General features: G+C 38.6%; 1 protein-coding gene across 3 annotated transcripts in view; it reads right to left on the bottom strand.

Annotated features, from left to right (window-relative positions):
• The window catches only part of LOC134540903 (structural maintenance of chromosomes protein 1A-like), a 151,457-nt gene that overhangs the window by 111,559 nt on the left and 25,157 nt on the right, over positions 1 to 14,741 (bottom strand). The window lies entirely within an intron of this gene.

The raw sequence follows: 14,741 nt of genomic DNA, 5'->3' as shown, positions 1-14,741 counted from the left end.
TAAAGGATTAGTTAAAGCATCCGTTATCATCTGCTTTGAGAGTACTTACATTATGTTGACAATTTTTGACTCAACATGCTTTCTGATAAAGCAATATTTAATGTCAATATGCAAGTTAATGTTCCTTTTTATGACACTTATTGAACCTACTTAAAAGGTTAGTTGCAAAAGAAATTCTGGTCTACTGATCTGAGAAACATACAGCAAGCTGCCAATGACCTCTTGGATGGGAATCTTGTTCATCTTCAGCATAGTCCAGGATCAAGTGGGGTAACCACAGAGTTGGCATTTGCCATGGCAAATTTGTCCAAAATCTCACTGATGTAGCTCTCCTGCGAGATCCATATTGTACCTTCTTCACGATTCCTGGTGATAGTCATACCTAGATTATGACTGACTGGACCAAAGTCTTTTACCTCAAAACACTTCTGTAGAGATCTCTTCAGCTTGTTCAGAAGTCTCTGTTATTTACAAAGAATAGTAAATCATCATTGTACAGAGCAATTATAACTAGGTTTTCACCATCCCTTAATTGGTAAATGCAGGGATGAATTCTGAAAGCACTCTATATTCTGATTCCAGTTCCTTCCTGACTGCTTTAATCTATACACAGTTTTCTTTGATTTCCACACTTTACCATCTTCAGTAACGCCAAATTCTTTCAGTGGGATAAAATAGATATCCTCACGGAGATCCCCATATAAGTATGCTGCTGTTACATCCATACAATCAATTTTGAAATCTTCTTTTGCTGAGAGAGAAAATAAGCATCTGATGGAAGGAAATTTAACAACAGGTGAATAAGTTTCGGTGTAGTTAGAGCCATATACCTGACTACACCCTTTCATTACAAGGTGAGACTTAAAATCTTCTGTTTTGTCATCATAGCCAGGTTTGACTTTCATAACCCATTTTGTTTTTAGGAGTTTTACGCCTTTTGGTAAGTTTACTTCATCAAAGGCATTTTTTTTTTTAATGAAGAACATTCTTTCATAATAACCTTGTGCCAGTTCTTGGAATTCTCCCCTTGTCAGGCTTGATATCTTCATGGGTGTTTGCTTCCTCAGTTAAACAAGTGTGATCAGGCCACACTTTGGGTTTTGGGGGCTGCGCAGAACACCGAGTAGTTTTCTGACGTGTTCTACATGCTGGTCTTCAAAGCCAAGGAATGGTTCATCAATGTCCTCGTCTTGAATCAGTACATTTTCTTCCTAGGGCAGAAGGTTGGGCTCGTTGTGCAGTGCACTTCCTTCCACTTTCTCTGAAGATTGCATGTTCATGTAATTCTTACCTTCTAAGAAAGTCACATCTCTGCTGATTAAAACATTATTAGTTTCAAGGTCCAGAAACCTAAACTCTTTAGTTGAGTCACAGTACCCAACAAAAGTTAGTTTTTTAGTTATTGGGTCCCACTTTTGTAAACAAGGTATTGGAACACACACCATAGCTGTGCAACCAAAAACTCTTAGGTGAGACAAGTGTGGTTTCCTACCATGCTATATTTGATGGGGCGTCATCCCTCCGAGAGTAGAAGGGGACCTGTTGGTTAAATAGGCTGCTGTTGACACTGCTTCTGTTTTAAGCCTGCATCAAAAAGCATTATTTTTGAGCTTTTTCCACAAGTGTTCTGTTGGCTCTTTCTGCCACACTATTTTGCTCTGAGGTATATCGTACTGTAAGCTAATGGACGATACCTTCGGTACAAAGATAATTTTAAATCTCTACTGAGGGTGAAAAAATCTTGCTACTGTTCCACACAGTTAGCTACCCCCGTCCCCACTCCCTGACTAGACTGTTTCTCTATAAAAAAATATTTGTTCCTACCAAATGCCAGGAGTGGGCAAAAGTTAATAGCAGAGTAATCAAAATTTAAGGCTGCATGATTAGCAGTGAGATATGAAAAGTAACTCCAAGCCAACAAAATTATTTAATTCATGAAATTTATTTTACCAGGCACTAACATGCGAACAAATACACAAACATGACAATATACATGGGCATGGCGCATGAATAATCAAAAGAAATTACAACAAAAATATGGCAAAGTTTAAAAATCATTATTTTTATTTTACTAAGCCAAAGTGCAAAATGATCATGCACATGATCTCTTTATCAAAAAGAAAGTGGCCCCCAACATAGAAGCAAATGAACAGAGTTTAATAACTACGCAAAATTAACCACATTACAAATAATTTTATAATGAAATATGATAAAGTCCTTTAAATAGTACGTAACAATAGTCCTGGGGTGCAGAAACGCAATAACAACAGTTTAAATTCTACACCGTTAAAAAGAGATATTAAGCTGACCAGCAAAAGAAAATTAAAAACAGTTTCTCGCAAAAAAAATTAGTAAGATTCGTACACAGTCCTGCACTATGCTGATAGTTATACGACTCATGTTGAGGACATTCAGGTGGAGTGATGTCACTGACGGAGCATTCGAAAAAGTCAAAAGGTGTAACACATGGGTAAACTGCTGTGAGAAAACCATAGCAAAATTTTTAAACAGTGATCCAATTACTAGTAGTCCAGGTTTGTCAGCGTGGTGTAGAGCGTACTTACAACCCGTAGCATGGTCCATCTTCTTCTTATGCCCTTACACTTCACAATCCTTGATTAGCATGCTTGCGAGTAGAGCCATGGTGAAAGTCAACTTGGCCCTCACAAATGCATTACCATTAAACAGGCAAAAAATACGCGTGCCACCTCGTGAATAGCCGATGCGCTGGCACCATAAACTCTCGTGCACTCGTAAGGTCCTAATCTCACCATACAGCTTCAAAACCGTTTAACACATTTCATGTGGACGAAACAAGAGCCATGTCCAATAAAATGTTCCTAATCGCGCTGCACGAAGTTCCACACGTGGAGATCGAAGTGTACATCCGGCCAGTGCACCTCGACTTCCAGTTCCAGTCTCTCTCTCTTTTGCCATCGCTGCGACCGAGCGTTAGTGTCGCACGTCACACGATGAAGACTCTGATCAAAGGTCTCACACATAGAATAAATAATCAAACAGTGATCTGTGCCCCACACTGATGATTATAAAAAATAATAAAAATATTACAAAATACTGTTATAAAAAGTTACAAACTTATTGACTAGTTGAAATTACAAAATATTTATCTTTTATCACCTCCCGGCATTATTGCCAACCTTCTAAACTTAGGTAAACAAAAGCACAAGAAAAAGTGGTAAAATAAAATACTAAAGGTAAAAATAAATTAAATTAACATCACTAACCATAATGTTTTAAAAAAAACAAGGGAAATTAAAATATGTTAACATTAACACACTACATTAACATACTCCCCACCATTATCTGACCTGAGTGTTTTGATTGCTCTGCCAGTTTGCTTCTCAACAGTAGCTTTAAATTCTCTGAAGACTTTGTTGACTTCAGACTTTTCTTTCAGGAAATAAACAAACATCATTCGAGAGTAGTCATCAATAAAAACTAAGAAGTAACAACAGCCACTGACAGATGGGGTTTCCATAGGCCCACCGATACCTATCTGTAATGAATGAGATCTAGAATGTTTTCTGAATGCTTCTTGCTCTGCTTAAATAGTAATCGTGACTGCTTTCCCATAATACACAGATCACATGGGTCTTCAACTACAATGTCTTCATCCACACTTTCAAAATTTCTACCGAGTTTCAACATTCCTTTCCTGTTATGTCCCTCAACACATATTTAGGTTGCAGTCCTCACTCCTGTATACAATCACCATGAACCAACGACCGACCCGCTGGCCACCATCATTACAAACTGGCCTCTATTTACACTGCAGGCCTACCAACCTAACTACCCCACATTTCCTATATAACATTTCCTATTTAAATATCCTAGCCTTCTGTTTTCTGTGTAATAACATTTCATCATTGCTGGGGTATTCACGCAATAAATTCAATTTCTTAAATAGGCAGTTGCAAATAACTCACCAGTCTTAGCATCACAAATATGACCTCCCATCTAGTCAAAAGTTACTACATGACCATGTTCTACTATCTTGCTTACAGATAACAAGTTGACAGTTTAAAAGGAGATATGCAAAACTCCTTAGACCTCCCCCTCAAAAGCCTATTAACCATTGAAAATCTGCCAGAGATGTCTGCTAGGTTTCACATCATGGAGCTTGCTGACATAATTTGTTACATGTACTGATGCACAAGAATCCAAAAACCACAGCTCTTTTTTATTGTATAACTGAGGGTTGAACTTGCAAATAGAAAAATCCCTTTTTTTTATCACTCCATTGATAAATAGCAAGAGAAGGTTTTAGTATAAATTTTTTCCCGAATTCATGTTTGATTTCTGCCAACAATGTTTAGCCAAATGGTTAGATTTTATTACACTTAAATTACTTGAGTGCTTCTGAATTTGCCTCTTACTATATATATAATGCTGACTCATTTTGATTTAAGCCTTCATTCCTGACTTCTTGCAAAAGCTTAACTTTAATGGAATCCCCTGTAATGGGTGTCCTAGAATTTTCAAGAGCCATGATCATCTGTTTGTAGTAGTCTGGTAAACCAGCTCACAAAAGGGTAACTATCCCGTCATCACTCACACTGAAATTCATTTCATTTAACTTAAATGTAGTTGTGATAATTCTATCACAATAATAGCCAATGGACTTTCATTTATCTAAGGTCATCGTTACTAAAGATCTCAGTAGGAAGACCCAAATCTTTGAAAGCATTTTCCAAAGCCTTCCACGCTTCTGCTACAGTTTTAGTATCACGTATGTGCAAATAATTTGTTTTTTGTCAACAAAGAAAACTAACTATGTGAGAGTGAGCCTTTTTTATCCCTTTTCTTTCCAGGCTTCGTCCATTTTCAGAGCTTCTGAGGCACTCTCTATCACATCCCATTAATCGTTGTGAACCAAATATGCCTTCATTGCAAATTTCCATGTTGAAAAGTTTTCTCTCCCAACTAATTTTTCTACCATAGATACTGAACTTGAAGCACAAATTTTTGAGACACAATAACGATTCGGCCAAGACAATATCCGTCATGGGGTTGAGGTTAAGTAAACTCAATATGACATTTTCCGCACACGAAAAAAAAAACTCTCACAACCATAGAAAAATTAATTTCAAATAATCCATTAAAGACTGGGCCAATAACCATTGTTAGTATATGGAATAATGATGCTATTTAGAAAAAGTGTATTAACAATTTTACAGTTTACTTCATGATAGTACACAGACATCATCTCTTTTCGGAATCAACCAACGATGCATATATACACCACCAACTAGATGTACACAAATAGAATCAGAATATAAATTTACATTCCTAACAATTAGAGCTGTGCGAATCCTCCATTTTCAGTTTGATTCGAATCCGAGTCGAATCCCTATCAACTATTTGAAATTTGATTCCAATTTCGAATCTTTTCTTTCATTTTTATGTTTTATTATCATAATAATTTGCATTAAGTTTATATACTCATATTACTTAAGGATAAATAGTTTCACAAACAAAAGAGTTGACAATATTATTTTATTACATACAATTTCCAGTTGGCAGTAGTAGAGATAATAATTAACTTGAATGTAAGTACTTCTTTAAATGCTATTTGTTACTTTTATATACAACATTCACAGATTTATATAGGCTACACTGCTACAGTTTACATACAAAATAAAACACTTTGACATAAGATTTATGGTAGGCTGTATAGTAAACTCCCGGTATATCGCGCCCCGATTGATCGCGGAATCGGGTATATCGCGGGTCAAACCATGTCCCCCAATCAGAAATGAATAATAATAATGGAATAAATGGTTGACAGCTGATTAGGATAATTTTGCGTCGTAACTCACAAACTAAGCATCGGGCAGAAAAAAGCCTAGGCGTAGAAAATGTCCGCAGTGAAATTCTAAACAAGATATCTCCATACATTATTCCTCTATCTTGTAGGGTTTTCAAACTATGGTCCAATCCAGCCCAGAGTTATTTTCTGAAACACTAGTTTTTAACGTCGCTTTATCTCACAAATGAAGCATCGGACAGGGCACCCGATAAAGCCCACCGTCCAGCGACATCATCCAACGTGACTCGGCTGGGGATTGATGTTGGATAGGCTTGGATGACGGCAAGCGCTGGGTGAGGAGAGGCGCCGCGGCTGGGAGGGGAAAGGCGAGCAGAGAATATGCGACCAAGACACCCAGGTAGACGGGAGGGGTGGAATATAAGCGCTAGTGATGAGAGTGGCGATGAGTAAGCCGAAAGGGGGGAAGTCTGGTGACCTTGAGTATGTAGTTCACTCATTTCCCATCTGCACACTTCTCGTGGTCACGTGTGTTGACAAGCGGAGACAAGTCATTGTTGACCGTACGTTATTGAAGACGTGTTTTTACAGTCAGTCTTGTTTAGCGCTTGGTACAATGTCACAAAAACGAAAAACTCATTAGCGGGGTCGTTGAAGTATACTGTCGGAGAGGGAAAAGGTAGGAGGGAAAGATAAGGCGTAGAGAGAGTTAGAGATTGGAGCGGGCAGAAACACGGTAGGTGGAGTGGGTGGGAAAGGGAATGTGTTCACGCAGCACACAGGCAGAGCATGAGTCACTTGACTGAGCAGCGTCGCTGCGTACAAGGCAAAATCAGGTAGTCCGGTGTTTAAAATTCCACTCCAGAATCTTCCCATTTAGTGTGGAGCACTTAACTATGACTTATTTTATTTTTTTACATCTTTTGCGGTACAGTATGTACTGTATTAATTGCTATTTTACTGAACATCTGTATATAAATGTTTTGTTACAACGTGAACCTACAGACGTAATATTATTGTGTAATTCATTGTATTATACATGTTCATCTTTTTACTTTGGTATAATGTTTTAACATTAAATAGTAAAGTAAATCAGCTAGCGTATTTTTAATCTTTGCAGAGGAATTCCCAGTGGTCCAATACTTACGTGAACCATACTGTACCACTTTTGCCGTGAGGTAGTAAACAAGCCCCGGAAATGTTTATGTGTAGCGGCCCACTTGCCGATCCGAGCCACACACACACTCAGCAACTCGACACAGCGTTTGGTGGAATAAGTAAATACAAAGTTTAACAGACTTTTTAATACGGCGCCACTGATTGCGCTAAAATTAATTTGGTGCAATTTTTGTTTCCCACATGTGACCATTTATAATTTACTGTAAACATGGATAATAAAGTTTAACCACTTGACATGATAGACGGTTCTTTATTTTTTTATTGTACGAATGCTAGAATCGTTTTTCCCGTATCTGCGGCCTACTTCTGCAAAAGACACGCTATCAGTAAGTAAATCTAGAATTTTTATTTTGTCAATCAAACTCGGTACTTTGCGATTCATATTCGGTTTGAAGTATCTTTACGGCCTTTCTATTTAGAAGACTTTGACCACAGAATCGTGTGTAACCGCACACACTGCACTTACTTTGTTACGGACACTGACGAAGCAGATACTGTGGCTGACACCACGAGACTGGCAGCAGCGTGTGTGCCGCACGTGTGTATGGCGGCGTGTGGCGCGCTCGTAGGCCGTACGACAAACTGTGCGCGGCACGCGGAAAAATAAATTCAACATTTAATATTTATCTTTAAAATTTATTATTTTTATTTTTTCACCCGCGTTTAGTGAAAACTGCGGATGCAAAGTCCGCACATAAGGCGGGCTGTCTATACTGTGCGTGCTTGCCGACCTATTAGAACACAGGCGGTGTTTTATGCCTTTTGACCTTAGTCACATCGAAACATCGCGGTTATGCAACAACGCGGGTAAAAGTTATGTCCCCCGACAACCGCGTTAAATAGGGAGTGTACTGTACATACATTGAAACAAATTATTTTACAAAAATAAGAATTACGTAGACCTATGTGTTAAAGCTACTTATTACTTTCACAATAAGCTAAAAATATATGCCTTTATTTTTAGAGGTCTGCGAGCCTAAGAATATTACTTCGAGCCGAGCTCGAGCGAGCCTACATGAAAGTTCTCAAGCTTCGAGCGAGCTCGAGTTCGAGCTTTTGTGGTACAGTTACACTTTTGGGAAATTATTGTTACCTTAAACTTAGTATAATATTTGAAAAAAGTATTAAAATTAAGTGGGCTTATTAATTTTGGCTAACTATTTACAGAGTGCATTTACATTTTGCACTGCTAGGAAAAAAAAAAAACATTTTTGCCATTGAATCTTACCTTTTTCCATTGGTTCATTAGTAACTGATATCATCCAACTAACATAAGCACAGTTTACTGTTAACACTTTCCTAGTTATATGCACGAATAAATGGAGACAAGAGAATAACAACATCCATCTTGGATACTTTATTTACCTCTATGCACTCTGGTGGCATGATACCACACTAGTAGGTTTGTTTACAATCTCGTAACACCCCCTGTCAATTTCAAGTATAGCATTAACATTCTGACAAACAGACACATAACTTGAAATTGTATAACAATAGACCATGCACACAAAGTCAACCCTCCACTACAAAGAAAAAGTTTGCCATACACATTATTTTAAACATAACATTTCTCTGTACACACAAAATTTGGTAGCAGTTAATGGTTTGGTGAGAATGTCTGCGACATTTCTGCTTGACTCTACATAGGCCACGTCTATTAGTTGCTTATCAACAATGTCTTTTATGAAGTGGAATTTTATGTCTATATATGCTTTGAGCACTTGGTGTTTTCATAATTCTTCATCATATGAATAGCGCCCTGATTATCAACCATGAGACAACCCTTAACTTCACCCACAAACTCTGATAGGAGCCCCTTCAGGTACAGCAGATCCGATGCTGCGATGCTGCACGATGTGTAATCTGCTTCTGCAGAGCTTAAGGCAACGATGGGCTGCTTTTTCGAATTCCAGGATACCAGATTGCCTGAATGGAATGATGCCACCCCACTCACACTTTTACGGTCTGTCTGGTCGCCCCTCCCCCCCCAGTCTGAATCTGCATATGTGATTATCTGCGATAACTGGTCTGGACATTTGTGGTATGTTAGTTTCTTGTCACTTGACCCCTTCACATACCGAAGCACTCTCTTTGCTGCATTCCACAAGACCCTAGTTGGGCGGTCCAGAAAGCGACTCAAATATGCTGTGGCGAATGCTATCTCTGGCCTGCTGATTTGGGATAGGTAGGTTAGGCTACCGACCAGTTCTCGATACGGTACCTCAATCACTGCATCTGATTCGCTGATTTCCGGTCTGTCTTCCATAGGAGATGAAGATCCTTTGCAGTTCTCTAAGTTAAATCTCTTCACCATTTTTTCGATAAGCTTATGCTGTGACATTTCAATTCTGTCATCTGATATAATTAATTCTGTACCAATGAAGCACTGTACTTGTCCCACATCTTTTGCATTAAATTCTTCTTTTAGTTTTACTGACAATTGTTCTATTTTAGCTTCTTCACCCATCAAGAGAATGTCATCTACCCATATCACCAGCCACAATGCATCTCCCACATACAAACATGCATCAAAAACTGACTTGCTTAAATCGTTCTTCGTTGCAAACTCGTTAAACCTATTGTTCCAGCATCTTGGAGACTCACGTAGTCCATATAGAGCACGTTGTAGCTTCAGAACCTTCTCCCCCTTTTTCACTCCCTTTGGCGGGAAAATATATACTTCCGTGTCAAGTGTACCGTTGAGAAAGGCGGTTGGTACATCCATCTGCTTAATGCTCCAATCCTTCTGAAGTGAACATGACAAGACTAATCTGATGGTAGGTAATCTGGCGACCGGTGCATACACTTCTACCTGTGTGTCTGTTTGAAACCCTTTGGCCACTAATCTGGCCTTTTTAGTTCCATCTGCTTTAGTGTGAAATACCCATTTTGTCTCGATAGGCCTGACATTCTCTGGTAGGTCCGCTGGTTTCCAGGTTCCGAACTTATTGTGTGCTTCCAGTTCCTTATTGATGGCCTCTCTCCATTCTCCACTTTCTTGCACTGCTTCCTCATAGGTTTGAGGATCTCCCTAACTTACCAGGCAGTAGGCAACATACAGTTCGTAGTTCTCCAGGTGCTTTGGTTTTGTTGATTTTCTCTTTGGTCTTGTTAGTGAGAGATCGTCGTCCTTGTTTTCAAACCCATAAAACTCTTCGTCGCTTTCTGTCACTGTCGGTTCTGTACTTATCGCTCTTGTCACACCTTCACATTTATTCTCATCTCCATTGCTGATCTTCAATTTTGTTGCACCTGGTTTTTCCTCCTCCTCGTACACCACGTCAGTCTCATCGAATGTCACATCTCTTGACACTTGTACGTTGCCTGTCACAGGGTCCCATACCCTATAACTAGGGACATGCAAATTTCGCATTTACGATAAAACTAATTTTTACGCTAAATTCGTAAGTTTAACACGAATAACCTCACTTTTACATCATTTCTGATATCGCGAATTTTTTTTTGCGAAATACGTTTGTTTACCACGAATAACCACAATTTCCCGCCATTTGGTAACATAAAAAAAGTAAATAAATAGCCGTTGTCACCACTGATAACACCATCAACGTAAAGACTACACTTGCCAATGTTTACGTTTCATTATTTATTTGATACAACGCGTTCTTGGCGAACTGCATTCGTGCACTAAACGCTCATGTCTCGAAGGCACGTTTACAGAGTCAAAATGTATTGTACAGCCATTTTGTTGGATATTTTGTGCGTTACAGCACTTGTGTCGCGAAGCAAATTATAAATTACGCACAACTATTCATCTTGCATGTACTATGGACTGTGCAAACTGTTTTAATTTTGTTCTCTTACAGTAAACAAACTTAACAATTACGTTTTATGTTTAAGAATGATAATTTTTGTTTAAAAATGTTGTATACAGTGCAACTATTTTATAAAAACTGTAGTTTGTGATAGAAAACGTCTTCATATTTCTCAGCATAGGTTTGAAAATGTAAAATATGCCGAAACCTCAAGCAATCACCAAACTTCGTGAGCGCGAATTTCGTGATAGTGGATTATATGCGAGGGTAAATACGTAGTTGGGCGATATGTGTTAAAAAAAAAATTTTTAAAATCCGAAAATACTTTAATAACGAGGCTAGAAGACTGGAGCTAGCCAAACGCTCATATTTTGCATAGTGAGCTTACCAAGGTGCAGCGCAACTTTGGAAACATGGAGTGCATTTTTTTGATGAAACAAAACAAGTTTTGGACCACATGAACACCACGAAAGCAGCTGCTGTGAAAATAAGTGTAGTGCAAGTGTCTACAAAATCTCTGGTGAAGCTTACCAGCTTGATGGCTACAGATCAAAGCAGACTTGACTTTGAAACACTGACTGTCTTTAATCCAAAAAATATTTTGATTACGGACATGAGCCCTAGTTTGCTTGCTAAGTTGTGTAAAGTTTCTACTCTGAAAGAAATGCACCGCCAGGAGCTGATCACCGGTTTTGGAGAGTTAAAACAGATAGTTGAGAAACAAATGAAGGAAAGCAGTGTGGATGTAGTGAAGGCACTTCAAGTTTTAAAACTTTCACAACCTGAATTTTCTGACAAGTGCCTGGAAGCAGTGTGGATGTGTGCAAAAGTTGATTCGGAACGCTTCTTGTTACAATACAATAATGTTCTCACTGACAAGAGAACTAATTTGAAACAAGAAAATTGAGCTACAATGGCTATTTTTTCATTTGAAAGTTAAATGTTGTGTCAAAGTACTTTGGTTCTGAAATTATTGGGTTGACTTAATTTATAATCTGAGTTCTTAAACTTACGTCTTTTTAACCTATATTTGTGTAATTTTAATTTATAATGTTTCAATTGATGGAGCAATTATATTACAAAGTTCTCTTCATATTTCTTACACATGAAATTGTAAAAATAAAAAAAAAATAACCCCACTTTTAGGTAAAAATAACACCGATTTTAAGGGAAAATAACACCACTTTTCATCACAAAATAAACACACCTTTTGCATGTCTCTACCTATAACCATTAGGGCTGTAGCCAACCATTCTTGTCGGCTTGGCTCTAGTGTCCAGCTTGTCCTTCTGTGGCAACTTCACCGCCCATGCCTTGGTTCCAAAAATCTTCAATTTTGTAAGGTCAATCTTCCCAAGAAAGAGCTCCGCTGGGATTTTCCCTTCAAGTGCCGCTGTAGGGGACCGATTGAGCTGATATGCTGCGGTGCGTACTGCCTCACCCCATAAATATTTTGGCAGGTTTGTTTTTGCGAACATGGTTCTCACTTTGTCCAGTAATGTTTTGTTTAGTCTCTCACTTAACCCATTCATTTGCGGAGAGTACGGAGCTGTGTATTCCAGTTGGATGCCATTCTCCGTGCAGATTGTTCTCAGTTTTTTTGAAGAGAACTCTCCTCCATTTTCACACCTCACCCTGCTTGTGCACTTTGTTCCGAACTGGGATTCTAACCGTTTTATGTAATTCATTAGATTTCCTGCAGCCTCATCTTTGGTCTTGAGTAGGAATATCACACAAAAATGTGAGTGGTCATCAGTGATAGTCTGATAGTACCGCTCACCACTGTTCGTAGGTGGAGTGACAGGACCCCCTACATCTGTGTGAAGTAATTCTCCAACCCTGTAGGATCTCGGTGCATTACGTTTTGGAAATGGTAGTCGACTGGCTTTTCCTTGCCGGCAAGAGTCACACACTTTATTTGAATGGGGCAACCCCATAGACTTCAAACTCGCCCTGTTCAGGTGTCCAAGTCGCCTGTGCCACAGATCTTCTATTTCCCCTAAACAACAACGTTCCAGCTTCTGCAATGAAAACGTGGCTTCATATAGCTTTCCAGATGCGTAGCATACAACATTTAGGCCATTATCATCCACTATTTCAGCTTTCTTAGCACTAAAAGTAACTTGTTTGCCTGAATTGACCACTTTTGTCACCGATAGCAGGTTAAACGTAAGGCTCGGTACAATAAGAGCTTCCAGTTTTATTTTTACACCGCCTTTGACTAGTCTTAGTGTTCCCCTTTGGTTTGAAGTCAGCTCTTCCCCATTGGCCACCTTTATCTTTATAGGATTTACAAGATCTTCAATGCTTTCCAAGCATGACTTTAGGCTTGACATGATCAGATGGTCTGTACATCCTGAATCTAATATAAAAGTGATTTCACTTACCCTTTCTTCACCTTGAGCTAGAGCAGCTTCTTTTGTTTCCGTTGTGGCAACAAAGGTGACTTCTGTTTCATCAGAGCACAAATATCCTGAGTTATGTTCGCTTCTCCCAATATCACTGTTTCTCTGGTTTCTACCTCGATATCTATTCCCCCGATCATGGAAAACATCTCTGTTAAAATGCTTTTCCACCTTGGGACAATTTGCCACAAAGTGACGGGTATCTCCACATCTAAAGCACTTCCTGAGTGATCTTGATGCAATAAATGATGATTCTTTGCTCATATCTTCTGCTTGCATATGGTTCAATGTAATTTCTGCATCAAGTAATCTTTATTTCACGAAATCCATTGTTAATTCGGTGTCCATAGTTTCAAGGACTGTGATGACATTCTCATAACGTTCGGACATGGTTAGCAACAGATGACAGACTTTGTCATCTTGCTCTAGGGCAGACCCCATCCCCTCAAGATCGCTTATCAAACTGTCAAACTTGTTGAAGTGTTCTTGCAAAGGTGTGTTACATTTCAATGTTAAAAGTTTCTTCCTAATCAACAGCTTTGATATTGCACTCTTCCTGTCAAAGATCTTGTCCAATGCGGTAAACATGTCAGAGGCAGTTTTCGCATCCCTGACATAGTCAATGTGGCGATCTGTCACACAATTAATAACCAAATTCTTAGCCTTTTTGTCTGCAGTATTTGCTTTCTTCAGCTCTTCTCCCACCATATCCATCATTTTTACTCCTCCATCGACCACCCATCTCACCTCTTTTTCATCCAATAGTGAAAGAACGCGAAATTTCCAATTTTTATAGTTTGTGTCGGTTAGCTGCGGGTATAATGTGGAAGTGCTGGCCGCCATGTCATCAACGCTGCAACCCGATCACTTAAGATTTTAATTTTTTAAACCGAATGTCTCAGAAATTCACTTCCCGATCGCACCACGCACATTACCTACTTGTCTCCTCTTTCTTAATTACCAGTGTACTACGCCTGGGCCCATAACCTGTTAATACTTTCCTAGTTATATGCACAAATAAATGGAGACAAGAGAATAACAACATCCATCTTGGATACTTTATTTACCTCTATGCACTCTGGTGGCATGATACCACACTAGTAGGTTTTTTTACAATCTCGTAACATTTACAAGTATATGTTTGTGTAAATGTAACATATCTTTGGAATAATTTCATCCTTGTCAATTTTTCTGGAGTCCTTACTGAGCTTCAACAAACTTAGCACCAAAAATCATGTTGTTTGAAAAGTAAATTCACATTGTTTCAACATTTCCACTTTTCAGCACAAAAATTCTGAGAGAGATTGTCATAGAGTATTAAATTCTGTACTTTAATCTATCATGCAGAAAAATAATTTGTTATGCACGTTCAGGAGTTAAATTAGCTCTACGATTGGAGATGGTGTTTCCAGCAGAAGAGAAGCATCTCTCGCTGGCAACCTGTGGGGCTGGAATGCTTTAGTAAAATTGCTTAACCTCAAAATTAGTGTCAAATATCTGTAACTTGTCATTAAAGTTTAATCAATTGAAAATAATAAAAATAGAAGCATTTTACTTAATTCAATTTACACTTGCAAAAAAAAAAACATACGCACA

The sequence above is a fragment of the Bacillus rossius genome, chromosome 1, assembly GCF_032445375.1.
Source record: "Bacillus rossius redtenbacheri isolate Brsri chromosome 1, Brsri_v3, whole genome shotgun sequence".
NCBI lineage: Eukaryota > Metazoa > Arthropoda > Insecta > Phasmatodea > Bacillidae > Bacillus > Bacillus rossius.
The sequence above is the reverse complement of the archived record's forward strand: the minus strand, read 5'-3'. Positions and strand labels throughout refer to the sequence as shown.